Source organism: Chiloscyllium punctatum, chromosome 44 (assembly GCF_047496795.1).
Source record: "Chiloscyllium punctatum isolate Juve2018m chromosome 44, sChiPun1.3, whole genome shotgun sequence".
NCBI lineage: Eukaryota > Metazoa > Chordata > Chondrichthyes > Orectolobiformes > Hemiscylliidae > Chiloscyllium > Chiloscyllium punctatum.
The window spans coordinates 41,620,864-41,627,019 of NC_092782.1; positions in this window are offsets into that span (position 1 = coordinate 41,620,864).

The window sequence follows — 6,156 nt, forward strand, 5'->3', positions numbered from 1 at the left end:
TCACAAGTCAATGATTGAAAACTAGAAACTTGTCTCTGATGAAGATAATGATTTTGCTGATGCTGATATTGTTACAAACAGACTAGTTCCTCCATGAGTCTGTGTCCCCTCTTCTTCCTCAGTCTAATCTCGAACTGGAAATGTCAACAGATCATTTGCCTTCATCAGCTGCTTTCTCAATGAGGCGACACAAGGTGATTGCAGCAAACTGACCCGCTAAACCCTGGCACCCTCTCAATGTGCATTGCTGTTATGGACTCTGTGACCTTCCTGGGCAATCCATGTCAAATCTAATTTGGATACATTTTGATAAAGGTGATAACTGTGAATAGGAAATCACCTCTGAAGTATGTGGCACAGGGTTGGGGTGGCTTGTTGCCACTTCCTTTGTTGTGTGCGTGTGCGTGTGCGTGTGCGTGTGTCTGTGTCTGTGTCTGTGTGGGTGTGGGTGTGGGTGTGCATGTGTGTGTGTGAGTGCACGTGTGTCTGTATGTGTGTGTCTGTGTGGGTGTCTGTGCGTGCGCGCGTGTGCCTGTGTGTGTGTGCATGTCTGTGTGTGGGTGTGAGAGTGTGTGTGCATGTGTGTGTGTGTGTGTGGGTATGAGAGAGTGTGTGTTTTATTGTTTATTGTATCCATAGGCTTTGTTGTCATATAGCACTGATAGTGGTTTACTTCTCCATTCATTTTAACTTTATTCCTATTGTTGTAATGACATATTATACCTGCACCATTCCAATGCGGCTGTAATCTGCTTTCCTTTAAGCTGGTTTCTTGCATTCATCAATGTTGTTTAAATTGTGTAACTGTGGAGTTTGTTAGATACTGTACAGTATTTTCTGTGACTTCTTTAATTCAGCTAAACTTTTCCACTAAGTATCTCTAAATTTGCAATTCCACAGCTTAAAAATATTCTAAAACCTTCCTGAGTCTGCAGCTCAGTTATAATTTATTTTTATGGCTCTCTCACTGTCCTTTGCAGTTTGACCTCCTGGATCCTAATCTCAGTGGTAGAAATGCTCAGTGTGAGAGACAAGAACTCTTTTTGACATCCCCTTACCTTCCCTTTCTCATCCTTGCATATTTTTGTTAAGTTGTTTCTTAGGAATATCTAACTTTACTTTTGGAACCTTCTCTTTCTCCTGAAAGAGACTGCTTCACTAAGGTCTTTTTCAGTGCAGCTAATGCTTTTTTTTTCTCCTCCTTCCTGGTCTATATTCTTTGCCCTGTACCTGTTACCAGCTTCCTGATGAAGGTTTATCTTCAGAGTGCTGGCTTGTCCTGTAGCTGATCCCACGACTGCTGCACTCTCTCCTGGTAATAGCAATTTAGCTGCTGAATCTCTCTCTCTTCTTAAAGCAGTGACGCTTGGTCATAGTTTTACTTCTCTTCAAAACATTCCTTGTTCTGGTTCTTATAGAGTCATAGAGATGTACAGGATGGAAACAGACCCTTCGGTCCAACCCGTCCATGCCGACCAGCTCCTTCTGGAATGTTCTCCTTTGGTAATGTTCTGTTTATAGTATTTGAATCTGCACTGCTGCCTGAGGAATTGTCCTGTTTGTCACTGCTGTAACCTCATGGTGTCTACTGCCTCTACCTCTTTGGGAAGCTGTTGGTTGAGGTAGGTTACTCCCATCACCCTCTTTTATTTCTATACTGTGTCTAGGATCTAGCTATTAGTGCTCGAGGACAGATCACTGGTGAGTCTACACAGAAGAGGCACTTATCTAAGTTAGTAAGTTGGCTTATTGAATGATAGTGATAAGAACAACTAATTTTACTTGTCAGACGTGATTACTTAGGGTTCTTGGGAGCTGAACAGAACACCTCTGTTCTCAATGAAGGGTAGTGTACAACTCTGTCTCCAATGTGTGTGATCCCATCAAATTGGATGGAGCTCAGAAACACAAAATTAACTCCTTCAGCTTCAGTACCTTGTTGAGAATTTGGGACTGGCCTGCTCATATACACATGGCAGTGTCTTTCCATAAAGTGTACTCTCATTCCTCGTTTATCCCATGGATATATATTACCTCAAACCAGTCGACATTAAACTGCATCTGAGGGCTCCGGCTTTAAGTTATGGGAGAATAAGGGAATCTCTTGATTGGGAGATTTATTCGAGGGGGAGGTCTTGATGTAGTTTAATCAACCAAGTCAGAAATATGCATTGTCTAATAGGGACCTCTTCCAGTACTTTCAGATAAGGAATTATATACAGAGGAAGACCACACTCCTGGCTCAGCCTTACAGGTCAGACATGGAGAAAAGAGTGCTCCGGTTCACGGGTGCTCTTTTGATTACATTCATTACAGTGTGGAAACAGGCCCTTCGGCCCAACAAGTCCACACCGACCCGCCGAAACTCAACTCACCCATACCCCTACATTTACCCCTTACCTAACACTACAGGCAATTTAGCATGGCCAATTCACCTGACCTGCACATCTTTGGACTGTGGGAGGAAACCGGAGCACCCGGAGGGAACCCACGCAGACACGGGGAGAACGTGCAAACTCCACACAGTCAGTCGCCTGAGGCAGGAATTGAACCTGGGTCTCTGGTGCTGTGAGGCAGCAGTGCTAACCACTGTGCCACCGTGCCACCCATTTGGTTAGCCCTCTGTATCATTTACAGAAAGGGTGTGCCTTAGGAGATGTGGAGAGACTCAGTTGGAACTAGGAGATGGTATTTCATTGGAAATATGAGAGGATATATGGGAAAATGTAAAGAAAATCTCAATATGTAACAAGTGCAGGCCATGCAACTGAAGATCTTACACAGGACTCATATGGCACCAGAGAGGCTAGCTAAGTTCAAGAGAGCAGTGTCTGCAGGGTGTCCCAAATGTAATGTTAGTATAGGCACTCTCACACACTGCTACTGGTCATGATGCAAGATCCGGAGATACTGAAGTGCCATAGTAAGGGAGCTGAAGGGAATCCTGGGAATTGAAGTCAATGTGGGCCTGGTATTTCTTCTTCTGGGGTTGCCAAATTTGCCCTCTGTGAGGGAATACGGGAAGAGACTGTGTAACATTCTTACTCACTGTGCGAGGAAGAACAGTTTAATGAATTGGACGTTGGAAAAGCCCTCCAGGTCTTATGGGGGGGTGGGGGGGGGGGGGCGTAGGCTGGTGACGGAGCATCTCCCCCAAGACTACCTCACAAATATGGTGCACCACAAAACAGAGCAGTTTGATAAGACATGCCAGCCCTTTCTTTTTTTTTCTTTTTTTCTTTTTTTTCTCTTTTTTTCTTTTTTTTTAAAACCCCCCACACTACCGCCTAACTGCAGTAGTGCTTATTTTCTTTCCCCAGCACCCATGGTGTGTGTGTGCAGGTGTGAAACACAGTGAAGGACACAAAGTGCACGAATCTTTATTTAATTTCCACCACCAGGAAGATAGGAAAAACACCCAAGTGGCCAGTGACAAGCACTGCCCTTCACATCAAAGGGCAATGCTGTGTGATCAAAAAGGTGAAGGGGAGGGTAGGGGCTAAATCAAAATAGAGTTGGAGGGAGAAATAATACACTCTACTCCCTGCGGCGCCCACGTCTCCCTGAACGACTCCAGGGTGTTGGTGGACACCGCGTGTCCTTCTCCAAGGACACCCGGGCCCTAACGTAACCCCGGAAGAGGGGCAGGCAGTCAGCCCTAACGACCCCCTCCACGGCCCGCTGCCTGGACCTGTTGATGGCCAGTTTGGCCAGGCCCAGGAGCAGACCCACGAGAAGGTCTTCAGACCTGCCCTCCCTCCTCCGTACCAGGTGCCCGAAGATCAGGAGCGTGGGACTGAAGTGCAACCAAAAGCAGAGGAGAAGGTTTTTGAGAAAATCAAAAAGGGAGTGCAAACGCCCACACTCAATATACACGTGGTCCACGGACTCCACAGCGCCACAGAACAAGCAGTTGGGCTGGGAGCCCGTGAACCACTGCAATCTGCGGTTTCAGGAGACTGCTGCGTGCAGCACCCTCCACCCCAGATCCCCGAGAGAAAGGGGGAGGACTCCCGCATAGAGAGCCCTCCACTGGGGATCCCCACCGCCCGGTGGCAAATGGGCAGCAGCCCTTTCTAAATTATAGTAACGCAGGCTTATTGGCAATATTAACCAGGGCCATGGTATAGCCGTGGGAGTCAGATTGGGTGCCCGTGGGACTCTAGGAGGGGCAAGCTGGGGAAATGACTGGTGGTCCTAGGGGTGGGAGCTTCAGTGGAGGTGTGGTGAGTGAAATAGAATAAAATAATGTGATGTAATTTAATTTAAGTTAATTTGAATTCAACATAATTTAACTTTTATTTAATTTAGTTTAGTTTAAGTAGATACCTTTGTTCTGGTAGAATAGTAGGTAGTTTATTATTAATCCTGTTGTGATATGGCACTGTTGTACTACCTTTTGTATCCTTTTATATTCTATATATATATATATTATATATAGTTGCTTTTGTACAAGACTGGAACAAGTTTTTAATAAAAGTACTTTTAAAAAAACTGCATCTGAAGCCTGTTTACCTATTTTTAAATCTGTCTGTTCATCAAATATTTTCACATTCCTTATCTCTTTTAGTAAAACCTCTTATTTTTGCTGTATCTGCCACATTTGAGATTGCGCTGTCAATGCCCAAGAGCAAACCAACTAAATCCCCCAGGAATTAATGATGAACTAGCATTTACCCTGTTGGGTAAATTCATCAGTTACCCTCCTTCATTCTCCTAGAGCCTTGAATCTGCTTTAACAGGAAAATCCCTCTGTCAGTGCAATAAACTGGCTATACTGGTAAGTGGTGTGATTAATGATATGGAATATCTATGAGGAACTTGGACTCAACTTCCTCTTCACTGCTGAATGTGACTCCTTTCCTGAAATACAATTGAGGAAGTGAGGACTGCAGATGCTGGAGATCAGAGCTAAAAAATGTGTTGCTGGAAAAGCGCAGCAGGTCAGGCAGCATCAAAGGAGCAGGAGAATCGACGTTTCGGGCATTCCTGAAGAAGGGCTTATGCCCGAAACGTCGATTCTCCTGCTCCTTTGATGCTGCCTGATCCACTGCGCTTTTCCAGCAACATATTTTATACAATGGAGGAACCCAGCTTCACTCTGCACCTTCTAAACTCATTGGAACACTTGGTTCAGTTCTCCCATTTTGGAAAAAGGAAGCTGGTCAGAAGTTCTTTGATATTGTCAAATACTTTGATGGGTTCAAAGTTTTGTCTTGAAACAACATGTTAAGTTGTTACACGCCCGTGTAAAATGTCATGCCTGCTGCCTCACTTATTAGTATTCACATCTTTGGCCTGCCATTCGCTCACTCTTTACTCCAACCCTCACCCTGACCATTGCCTCAGGCTGAGCCACAGTGTTTGTCACCTAACCATCCAACCTGAGTCTAAAATTTGTGCTCCCTTCCCTTGGTCCATTCCATTTCCAAGGCTGCCCACTTCCATCACTGAAACCTTTACTCTTCAACACAGCTGCAGTCCGAACCATCACTCCAAACCTCATGTGTTCCCTCCCCATCTGACAACAATTCTGTTTCAAATTCTCGTGATTGTTGTTAAATCCTTCCAAGGCTTCACTCTTCCTATCTCGCTCACCTCCTTCCCTCTCCTGTGGTCTCTCTAGTTTACTGATTGAGGATTGGTCAGCCATGATCATAATGAATGGTGGTGCAGGCTTGAAGGGCAGAATGGCCTACTCCTGCACCTATTGTCTATTGTCTAATTTTGTTATGGTCCCAGTTTTCATCACACCCCCATTGGTGACCGTCCATTCAGCCATCATGGGCTTCACTTTCCGAAATTCCCTCCTTAAAACTCCTCAACTCTCTCTCCATCTTCAACCAGCTGTTTGACTCTCCTAAGCTTTTGGGTCACTGTCTTAGTAATGCCTGATGTGTCTCAGTGACAAATTAACGATTGAGTTATGCGCTAGCAGAGGGTCTGAGGAATCATTAATGAATGTTAAATGCAAGTCATGATTTGGAGATGCCGGTGTTGGACTGGGGTGTACAACATTAAAAATCACACACCACCAGGTTATAGTCCAACAGGTTTGTCTGGAAGCACTAGCTTTCAGAGCGTCGCTCCTTCATCAGGTGATTCATCACAACCACCTGATGAAGGAGCAGTGCTCCGAAAGCTAGTGCTTCCAGA